The sequence below is a fragment of the Chiloscyllium plagiosum genome, chromosome 37, assembly GCF_004010195.1.
Source record: "Chiloscyllium plagiosum isolate BGI_BamShark_2017 chromosome 37, ASM401019v2, whole genome shotgun sequence".
NCBI lineage: Eukaryota > Metazoa > Chordata > Chondrichthyes > Orectolobiformes > Hemiscylliidae > Chiloscyllium > Chiloscyllium plagiosum.
The window spans coordinates 15,874,796-15,886,723 of record NC_057746.1 but is presented as its reverse complement, the minus strand read 5'-3'; the positions used below and the strand labels follow the sequence as shown (position 1 = coordinate 15,886,723).

The window sequence follows — 11,928 nt, the reverse complement described above, 5'->3', positions numbered from 1 at the left end:
ATATCAGCCGTCACTAATGGAGATGGAGAGGTCCAGGAAGGGGAGGGTGGTGACAGAGATGGTCCAGGTAAATTTAAGGTCAGGGTGGAAAGTGTTGGTGAAGTTCATGAATTGCTCAACTTCCTCACAGGAGCACGAGGTGGCGCCAATGCAGTCATCAATGTAGTGGAGGAAGAGGTGGGGAGTGATGCCGGTGTAACTATGGAAGATGGACTGTTCTACGTAGACAAAAAAGAGACAGGCATAGATGGTTCCCATACGGGTGCCCATGGCAACCCCTTTGGTCTGGAGGAAGTGGGAGGATTCGAAGGAGAAATTGTTGAGTGTGAGGACCAGTTCAGCGAAACGAATGTGAGTGTCAGTGGAACAGAACTGTTGGCGACATTGGGAGAGGAAGAAATGGAGGGCTTGGAGGCCCTGGTCATGGCGGATGGAGGTGTAGAAGGATTGGATATTGGAGGAGGTGGAGGGCATGGGCCGGGAACCCCATACTGCCCGGTTCTACCTCCTTCTCAAGATTCACAAGCCTGACCCCCCTGGCCAACCCATTGTCTGAGCATGCTCCTGCTCCACTGAACTCATCTCTACTTACCTCAACACTGTCCTATCCCCCTACTCCAGGAACTCCCCACATGCATTCTAGACACCACCCATGCCCTCAATCAATTTCAGTGTCTAGAATTAAATACAGGCAAGACTGGGTGTTGGGTTTTAATGAATGTTTATGCATTTGAATAAAGAAAAATGATATATCATGTATGGTGTAAAGGAAAATGGGTCCCCATCGGGGATATTTATATTTTTTTCAAGTAGACAACAGAGGCATGATTGAACAAATAATCTTGGGTGTGCTGCATCGTTCTCTGAATTCTGATCCTCCAAATGTAAAACTCTTAATAGGGTTCAGTATGAAATTTCCACACTGAGGTTACAAAATTATATCCACTTTTGATTTTAGAAAACAACATTCTGCCGAATGTAAACATGCCTTTATGCCACATACACAAGTTTGGAAGCGGCCATTTCCAGCAATTCATCATTAACTGATGGTCGGTAAACTTAAATTACAATTTGAAAGGTGAGGTAATTTCAAAGGAAAATAAACATACTGTAATTTTAGGAGCAAGTAAGTTGACACTGTATGACTGTAGTCTGTTGTGAGTCATACATGTACAGTGATTTCAGCATAAATAGCGAGGCTGATAAAGTGTACTCAGAAAATACATTCTGATTTAGTCAGCAGAGTTGCGAATTTTTATTTCCTGCTCTACATCTTATTTAAGTCACGTTTCTGAGTAAGACTGATCAGCTTAAGTTTTTCATTCAAAAGTTGCTTCTATTGAAAAATATAGGTGCGAGAATTGATGGGTGGCACGGTGCCACTGCTGCCTCACAGCGTCAGAGACCCGGTTTCAGTTCCCGCCTCAGGTGACTGACTGTGTGGAGTTTGCACATTCTTCCATGTGTCTGCGTGGGTTTCCTACAGGTGCTCCGGTTTCCTCCCACAGTCCAAAAATGTGCAGGTTAGGTGAATTAGCCATGCTAAATTGCCCATAGTGTTAGGTGAAGGGGTAAATATAGGGGAATGGGTTTGGGTGGGTTGCGCTTCGGCGGGTCAGTGTGGACTTGTTGGGCCAAAGGGCCTGTTTCCACACAGTAAGCAATATAATTTATATTAGCATATATTGTCAGAAAAGTGGATTGTCTGTTGTGCTAACCATTTGTTAATCCTTTACTAATATCAGAATTATTGAAGAAAAAGGTATCTTTGTCACTGAAGGACAAAACCAATAATTGTACAATGAAGCATGTCACCATTGTGATAACAATTCGACATATGTATTCGTTCACATTTCTTTTGCATCTAGGAAATTGATAACAGCCTTGTTTTCTTTAATCGGAACAATTTAACTTCAAAGTGAAGAAATCTGATGTTTTCCTTTGAATTGTCCTGCTTTAATTTTGCTCGACTTCAGCAAATCAATTAACTGTCTCACCTACTTGACGATACCCAAAGATGTCTTTGACCCTTTACCCTTCACAAACTGGCATCGAGAAAGGGGAAGTCAGTGCCACAATATAAATTGAATCTCTGTGAGGTTCCAGAATCAAAACGTTCCAATCATTTTAACACAGAACGGCAAGTTTGTTAGCAGCATTGTATTCTCTATGGAGTATTTTCCTCATGTTCACATTTGTCAGTAACTCTGATTAGCTCAGAGCACACCACTCATTGTTATGTATTATTCAGGACGATGCTTGCACTTCCATAGCCTCATCAGCATATCGGTCTATGCCCTTCCCCATACGCACTTAATCTGGTTTCCTATTGATTGCATCAATTTTAGGCACGCCCATCACTAGGCATGATGACAAATTTCTCTTTCTGACTGCTTATTGGGAAAGTAACATCCTGAATTTTCTCTCAGAAAATGCATTTATTTGTACTTATGTCGTCTTTTATTTATATCGTACAGTCTTGATCACTCTTGCCAGGTAAATTAATTTGAATGCCAAAACGTTCATCATTTTGAAGACTATTATGACTTTTCAGTTCACCATGAATTTTATTTTTTCTGAATTTCCATCTGAAAGTATCGACATCTGTTCTGTTCTCTTCCATCTTTTTTTTGCCGACGAAGGAAACCATATTATCTGCCTTTGTGCACAGTTTTCCGCTTTAGAGAACTGTGGTCGAGTATAGCTTGATTCCTGGAAGTATTGGAGAAAATTACTGCAGAGGCTGGAATCTGTACTGAAAATAATAAATTCTGGAGATCATAGCGAGTCAGCCAGCTTCAATAACATTTAGAGTTGAAGTGACTCTTCGTCAGCATATATGCTACATATAATTGAGTTGGATGAGAATGTAGTCCGTCTGATTTGCAAGTGTACGTATAAACAACAGGATTCCAGCACTAAACACTGCAGAACAAATGGAAACGAATGGAAACTTTGTCTCCAGTCTATTCTTACTTATATTGGTCTATCCTGCCTCACACAAAATATACTTTTTTTATCTCTGTTGGTTACATTTATTCAGTCAATATATTTGCCTTATTGGCAGTTGCCTTTAGTCTCCTGCTTTCCTTCTTTCTAACTTTTTTTGTCTTCATGCATGTCCCATCGACTGACTGCACATCATTAATGTATTATAAAACGGATGTTTCAAAGAAGACCACAGTTAAATGCTTTGCATTTTGAAAACAAAGAATGTTTTTCTTTGTCCTGTGGTCAGTATGAGTGCTATAAGCAACATTTTGTGTTTTCCTCGAAATTCAGTCAAACCAAGTGATCTTTTAGCAACCATTGAAAAACATCTGCTATGTTCATTAACAATGATAGGCATTGTAATTACAAAAATTCGAAGTGAGAGTTTTGATTTTATGTGACAATTTCTGTGTGCAAGTTAAGCCATATTTCTTGTCAAGCAGTATCTTCCAAATAATGTACAACACAGCAAAGGAGCAGTTGAATAAAAAAAATTCTTCGACTCAGTCTTATTCCCTTTTCTGCTCACTTCAGCCTATCATCATGCAGTTTTATTTCTTTAATTTTGATACGTTTTACCATCTTTTTTATAGTCACATTTTGAATGCCCACTTCAATCTCTCTTTCAAAAGGTCCACTTCCTCATCATTGTTTTGATTATGAAATCTTTTGAATGCATTATTGATCTTGTTGGTCTCTGAGCCTGATCTTCCCCATAAAGAAAATTCAAGCGCTGCATCTATTCCCTTGTTCTGCATCTTTGTTTAAAATAGCCTACTAGGATGTTTTTTAATCTTTTAATCTTCAATTTGCTGAGAAGTGTAATCTACAATTGTATAGATTCGTAAATTATGCCACCCAGTAATTTTTGGATTATCTGTTTTTGTATTCACCTCACCATTTCCAGAGTTTTCAATACCTTGATGTAACATGGATATCTGAACTGAATACAGTTTCGTAATTGTGCTCTAAAAATGGTTCAATTAATGTTTAACTATTACATTTATCGACTTTAAAGAAAGCTGCAACCTTTGTTTGCTTTTATTTGCAGCCTTGATGCAAATCAAGGCTGCAAATCACTTGGTGGAGTGATATGCCGTTAGTCCAACAATGATTTCATCCTCTATCTCAACATGACTTATAGCTGCATTTTTGCTAATTCCAGGTGAGGGGGATTTCCCCACCAAAATGTTTCACATCGCATTTATTTCTGTTGACTTTAAGTCTCCAATTGTTTTATCAAATCTCAACTTTATTATCGTCACAGTATAAAATGTTCATGTCCTCCGTGGAAGCAATTATCCCACTCTGACACCCCTATTCTTCTCAACTACTAAATCAAATGTAGGCCATTTACAGTATGACGTTAGTGAGAGTTAGCACTAACGCAGTATTCGCCTGTTATTAATTAATTAATTAATTGACTAATTTATCTAAGAAGATTTTTGAACGCATTCTTTAAATGATCCCTGAACTTTCTGAATGTCATGGCATAAAAATAAGTACGTGTGCAGCAACGTAGGAGCTGGAGAATGAATCCTAACCCTCGTCTTAAATAAAAAGCTTCACTGTAGACTCAGACTCTGAGAAAAACATTCCAAAGCATACAGTGTCTACTACATGCATCAACCATAAGAGAATGAAATTCCCTGACACAACAAAAATTGAAATTACAGGTTTTGATTGTCTGTCCATCACCAATTTCCTAGGACTGTCACTACTGCTGTTTCCCACTAGGCTCTTACAGATTGTGCTGGATAATAATATATATGAAGTGGTAAGAGCATGAAGCAGTAGAATGATAAAAAAAAAAACGGGAGCATCAGGGTAAGAACATAGTGAAGATGCATGGGTGTCAACCAGTCTTGTGATTCCGTAACATTTCTTGGTTCAGAAGAAAACAATAGCAGTATGCTACCCGTGAACATAACATACCACGTGATATCCTTTAGCCAGCTCAGTAAAACCACTGATCCCAGAGCAAAAGTCGCATCTTTCTTCGTGCAATGTTTATGCTTCATCTTCTGGCAACAAATGGGCAGAAATCAGTCAAAACTAAACATGACCGTGAACCACGTAAAGCAGTCTGTGTTTGCATGCAGCATAATGTTATTCATTTTAGACATTTGGATGATCTGTTCAAATGGAAAACTTCTTTGAAAAAGAACAGGAAGTTGCCTTATTATGAGATCAATAAGAAGAAGCTGGAGATCCACCACAGCCACAGATATCAGGTAACAGGTAATAAATTTGGTGAGACAACAATCTCCAGAGATAGGATCATATGTCACTATGTTAACTGTGAGGATAAATATATAAATAAAGAAATAATTCAGACGTGTAAAAAAACCTATCAGTTTCACTATCTAGATCCTGTACTGGAATATATACAATACATTGACAGTTACTCTTCTGTTGATATTTTTCAGCCCAACTCACATAAACATATTACTAAGTGGGAAACTCCTCAAACTAGCATGTTCAAAAGCCAAAATATGGTGTTTAATATTCGTGTCAGCTATATTCTAGGTGCTGGTAATGCTGTGTGGTCAGCAGACAATTTGTAAAAGTCTCAAACAGTTGTGGTCCCACGTGTGTGATCTTTTCCTCACACAATAAAGTTCAAGAAAACTATAATCTGGGACAAAGCAGTGTTTTTCTAAAGAGACTAAAGAACACACCACTGGAAGCAATCACCAAATTCTGCTCCCTGATGCATGTTCATTGACAAGCTGTCTCCTACTGACAAATGCAGTACACAAACAAAATAAAGAAAAATTGGAATGACTATATTCGAAATACTACCACAATGAAAGTTTATTTAATGACTAAACAACAACTGTTCCACGACAGTAACGTTCCATAAACAGACTCTTGCCTCAGGCAAATTCAATAAACACTATTCCTCACAGACAGTTCTCCAGTCCACGAGCGAATAAAAACCCATCAAGGGTACACTCTGAGCGAGAGAAAGAAACAGAATACAAGAATCTTTTCTGCATTATTGAATGATGTATAACAGCTTTTAAATTGAATCATGTGCCCTGTGGCAGCTTGACAGAACGCTTCTATTCTACTCCCATTGTTCCAACTTAAAAACAAAATGTCTCCACAAGCCATGTACTGTATTGGCTTCGAACAGACTGCTTGATATTTCTATCTCAACCTGTCTTGATGAAAAAAAAATGCACATCTTAAAGCCATAATATCGTCATAGTGCATGCCAAGGGCTCCAATTAAAAAAAATGATGCCAAATAAATTCTGAGCTCTCAAATCAATAACAAGGAGAAATTCTGGCAGTAAGCAAAGTCACCAGTTGTAAAGTTACCACCGAACTGACATGACCTTTTAGAGGCTCAGAAAGGGGATCTGTCTTGCAAACCTGGTGACAATATATTTCAGACTTCAACGATAGGGCTGAATCATCTAGTGACACTCTGTGCAGATTTTCTGCTTCCACATTCTCTTCTTTCGCCATCTTGGTAAGTGCAATAATTGATTGAATGTAACCTCCCTCGATTTCTGAGGCTGCATTACGATAATCTATTACAGATGGCAAATTACTTGTAACACCAACATTGGACTTGTGACAACTTTATACTATTAAGGTACTGACAATTGTATAATCAAGACCATCAGTGAATGAAAATGAATAATTAGTGGTTAGGAAAAATATAAATTGGAAGTCTTGGAGTCACAGTGTTACTCTCTTTAATGCCAGGCAACTCAGGTTCGGGTCCAACCTCAAACGATTTTGGTGATGAACGTTAAAGTTGGACTGTGAGCAAACCGATTGACTCTCAGCCTGTAAATCCTTCCATAATCCTGATGGCATTCGGTAAGGACAGCAGAGCCTTTTCCTCAGCAATCCGGTAGAAGGCAATGGAAAGCCAAGGCAATCACTCCAACAGGATTATCTTCGGAAACTTTCTATGCTTTGTATCTATTAGACAATCCTTAATCTAGGCAGGATATTATTTGATAACCACCAAGGCGGAGGAAGTAATGTGCTAGCATCGATTAAGGATTGGCTAATAGACAGAAAATAGCGTCTATGAACAAAATGATCATTGTCATATTTCCAAACGGTGATCAATAGGGGATGAATATGATCAATACGTATGTCTGTTAGCAATAAATATATCAATGATTTGGAAATGGAAATCAAATGCATTTTTTCAAGTTTCAGATGATATAAAGCAAAGCGGGGATGTTTGTTATGATGAAGATATAAAATGTTTTCAGGAGAATTTTGACAGGAATAGTGATTGGCAAGAAGAAGGTAATAATATATCATCACTAAACGTTGGTGGTTATCCAATTTATTTAAGAAGACTAGACGTCCAGAACCCTTCTTAAATTGGGGAAGGCTAAAATGCTAGATGAAAAAAAAGGAACATTGGTGTTCTGATCAATAAATCTCTGATTCCTAACATTTAAGTATATTTACGAAACCAGTTAACATTGAAAATAAAATAAAAACACATTTAAATGATGTGACTGAAAGAATAATGTTCACTAAATGATTGGATTCACTCGTTTAAAATGTCGAGACCTTGAAGAATTAACAATTGCCTGCATAGACATACCTGGAACACCAATAGCAGCAGGGAGATGATAATAAATCGTTCCAAAGTCAATGCTGAAAGTATATATCATTCACTGGTCCATTTCCACTCAGCATCTGATGAGTTTGAGTAATGCTTCTGCTCACAACAAAATATATAACATATTGAAAAGAGTCACGTAAAAAAGGAAACTCTCCAGTGGTACGAATTGATTCCGTAGAGATACACATCAATTGCAGTCAATGAACAGATATGGCCAGATAACTCATTTTAGTGTAAAACAGCTTTCTTTTATCATAGCCTACATTTCGCTAAATGTATGTTTTTTCTCAAAGTAATTTCCTTGATAAACCTCCAACAGTCTCAGATAAACATGCCATAGAACAATCTGAGTTACCCTTTCACGACCGCCTTTTGCGTGAGATGATACTTTGCTCATCAGATTTTAGCTCCATGTTAAGCATACTCCATTTCGATATAGGTAACGCCCCAATCCCACATGCAACTTCTTCTCACAAGTGGAGAAGAGGAGAATATGCTGACACAGCCAACCTTCGTGTTCCAACACTACAATAATGATTCCCACTTTTTGTGTATTATCTGGTGTTCTCCCATAGCTCACTCCACAAGTGTTATAAGCTCTGCAGATATGACCACATTCCTAAAAGCCCCATTGCCCTTTCCATCTGCCCCCATGTACCTTTCCAACCTGGTGTTGCAGGAAAATAATTTGAGACGTGAAGGTGCTTGAGAGGTTTCACTCAAAGAGGTAAATTGTTCAAGACAACGAAAAATAGAAAAAAACTGTGATTTGTCCACATGTTGGTGGTGTTCTCTGGAGAGAGAAAAAGAAAGTAAATGCTGCAGAATTAGTCAGTACTGAATAGAGGTTGCAAGCTAATAGCTTGATCGCAGTGGAAGAGGGTAAAGTAGGCGTCGAAGATCAAAATAAGGCATATGGCGTACTGGCTTTTATTGGTAGAGGAATTGAGTTCCGGAGCGCTGAGGTCATGTTGCAGTTGTATAAGACTCTAGTGCGGCCGCATCTGGAGTATTGTGTGCAGTTTTGATCGCCATATTATAGGAAGGATGTGGAGGCACTGGAACGGGTGCAGAGGAGGTTTACCAGGATGTTGCCTGGTATGGTAGGAAGATCGTATGAGGAAAGGCTGAGGCACTTGGGGCTGTTTTCATTGGAGAAAAGAAGGTTTAGGGGTGACTTGATAGAGGTGTACAAGATGATTAGGGGTTTAGATAGGGTTGACCATGAGAACCTTTTTCCACGTATGGAGTCAGCTATTACGAGGGGGCATAGCTTTAAATTAAGGGGTGGTAGGTATAGGACAGATGTTAGGGGTAGATTCTTTACTCAGCGAGTCGTGAGTTCATGGAATGCACTGCCAGTAGCAGTGGTGGACTCTCCCACTTTATGGGCATTTAAACGGGCATTGGATAGGCATATGGAGGATAGTGGACTAGTGTAGGTTAGGTGGGCTTGGATCGGTGCAACATCGAGGGTCAAAGGGCCTGTACTGCGCTGTATTTTTCGATGTTCTATGTTCTATAATAAGAATGAGACGAGTTTTAAAACTCCTTTGATGATATAAAAGCGTTTTTTATTACAAATAACAGTAATAATCGTGTTGGCTGTCGAAAAGAATTTTCAAAGTTAGTTTTGAAAAAAAAATGGCCCCTGTGCTAATACAACATAATGAGATTAAGAAAAAAGAGAATATTTTTTAACCAATAGTTTTTCAGAGGCTCTATTTAAAATTAGTAAGAACAACGTTCATCTGACTAGATCGTAGAAAATTCAGAGCATCTGCTACTGTTCCTCGACCATGCATCTAGCTTGATGGAAAACAAGACAGGCTAAGGCTGGAAAGAACAGATTTATAGCAATATGGAGAATCAATCAAGCATGCAACTAAAAAAAGAAGTGGACTAAATAGCTTCAGACTCAGTGGAAGCATTTTGCAAATTGTCACAATGTCTGTATTTGGAATCTCCAATATTCAGGAGGCAACATTGTAAGCAGTGAATAGTTCATACCAAATAGAAGAGTCTTCACCTGATTTTTTTTTATTTAAAGGGAGATTTTATGTGCTTGCTTTCTGAAAAGGGTGTAGAAAAGAAAAGAAGAGCTTGCATTTCCTATATTTCTAAGTAAAGTCAATGTAAGATAGCGAAATGGGATTTTGACAGTGACAGATATGGACTAAGATTTTATGCAGACAATGACCACTTCGTAATTTTGAAAGGAAAAGGACTTGGTTCAACAAAATGTCCGTAGCAGTGCCATCTTTCTGGAATTGGTCAAAGTTATCGATGTTAATCCATTGGGGAAAGAGTTTGGTACATTGAAACTTTAGAGTAATTGTGACCTGTTACGGTTCGTGGACTGGCAGGAAATAGATGCGAGCAGAACTGAAGTGAAATTGCTAGGTTGGCATTTAAAAAAAAAATCAATGGAATGCTTGCTAATCAGGAGTGGGGAAAGCAGAATCTTTAGTCAAGGATAAAATAAGTCACTTTGTAAATGTTAATATAGAAAAGTGCTTTGTCTGGAATGATAATTAGGAAAAGCTGAGTTAATAGAATAATTATTCATTCGTTGTCCCTCCATCTGATAACTCAATACCAAAGTGGATCATTCGTCGACAAAACTGTTCAAATCTCAGACTGTATGTTTTTGTCTCATATCGACCATCAACAGTTGTGAACAAATGTAGTTCTGTAAAATCCGGACTTGGTTGCTTATATTTTAATGTTGCCATCAGTAGAATGCAACTTAGCAACACTCAGATGAATCAATTAAAAAAAATGCACAAGTTCATTTTAGGAAACTTACTACTTCTGATCAGTTGTCAGCAAATAGACCTGCAAATTTTTCATGTAATGTCAGAGGGAACATTCATGAATTTTCAAAATTCAAATCATGGTCAAACTTAGTCGAATTTCATTTGTAATGATAATAATCTGAACGTAACTTCTATGGACCTACGAAATTTATCATCGGGCAAGTGCTTTGCCAGTACGTGAATACTTTATCATTCGTAATGTGATATTTGTTGCCTGCAGGCATTCTTGCGGAATATTAGTCAGCATTCGCAAATGCAATATATTGCTTTGTGCAGAATTATCATTGACAACCGGGTCTATATACTGTGCTTGATTTATCTTTTGTTTGGAGAGTAACTGAACTGCATATTTTTGTAGATTCTCAAATGGTTACAATAATCAGTTCATTTTGAAACCCGTGATCGTGGAGATAATTAACAATTGGTTAAGGCAACACCTCCTCTGCCTCATCGGCTCAGGAAATTTGACATGTCCATAAGGACTCTCGCTAGTGTTTACAGATGGACTGTAGAAAACATAATCTCCTGATTTTTAATGACTTTTTAAGGCAACTGCTCTGCCCATGACCATAAGAAACTACAGAACGTTGTTTGCACAGCCCAAACCATTACGAAAGCTAACATTCCATTCATGAACTTCACCTAAATTTCTTATTGCCACGGACAGGTTGTCAACATCATCAGCGACACATCTCACCCAGGTAATGCACTCTGACATCCTCTTCCATCAGGCAGAAGATACAGTCGCTTGAACACGTGCACCAACAGGTTCAAAAGCAGATTCTTCCATGCCTTTATTACACTAATGAATGGACACAATAACTTCAAATCACGCTGACCTTGTTATTTTGATCATGCATGTCACAGCTTTTGTGGTGCAACCTGTATGTCTTAGTCTGTCCAAGGCTTTTTTTCCACCCGATGATGTGTATGCCCTTACATATTATGATCTGCTTGTACTGCACTCAAACAAAGCTTTTCAATGTACTCAGGCACACGTGACAGTAAACCAAATCATCATCTTCATTATCATTATCATCCTTTTAGCCGGTCTGACTCAGTCCACTAACAACACAACCTATCTCCAAACTCTTAAATGTCCCTAAAGTTCAAAACTCAAATTTCAATATACAAATCAATTTTCATCCTCCTTCAACTCTCCTGTGTCACCTTGTGTTAACTCAGATCACGAATGTCTCAAATCGCACATCATGGTGTAGACATTGAAACATCGCTAATTTCTGAGTCATCCAATGCCATTGAAAACAACCACCAATTTCTTTCTTGCGTCAATCACCAATTATTCAGTACAGACAGTGACCAAAAACTATCCACTAGAATAATTAAAATAATTGGAAATATTAAAACTGTAACAATGTAATGGAGTTGAAAAACGTGATGCTGGAAAAAAACAGAGCATGCCAGGCAGCATCCGAGGAGCAGGACAATCGACGTTTCGGGCATAAGCTCTTCTTCACGAATAAGGCTGGTGTGCCAAGCGGGCTTG

At 38.3% G+C, this 11,928-nt stretch overlaps 2 protein-coding genes across 5 annotated transcripts in view; one reads left to right on the top strand and one right to left on the bottom strand.

Annotated features, from left to right (window-relative positions):
* LOC122541318 (netrin-G1-like) overlaps window positions 1-11,928 on the top strand; it is a 910,622-nt gene that overhangs the window by 505,332 nt on the left and 393,362 nt on the right. The gene's annotated exons all lie outside the window — the stretch shown is intronic.
* The window catches only part of LOC122541232 (muscarinic acetylcholine receptor M2-like), a 32,022-nt gene that overhangs the window by 1,746 nt on the left and 18,348 nt on the right, over window positions 1-11,928 (bottom strand). The window lies entirely within an intron of this gene.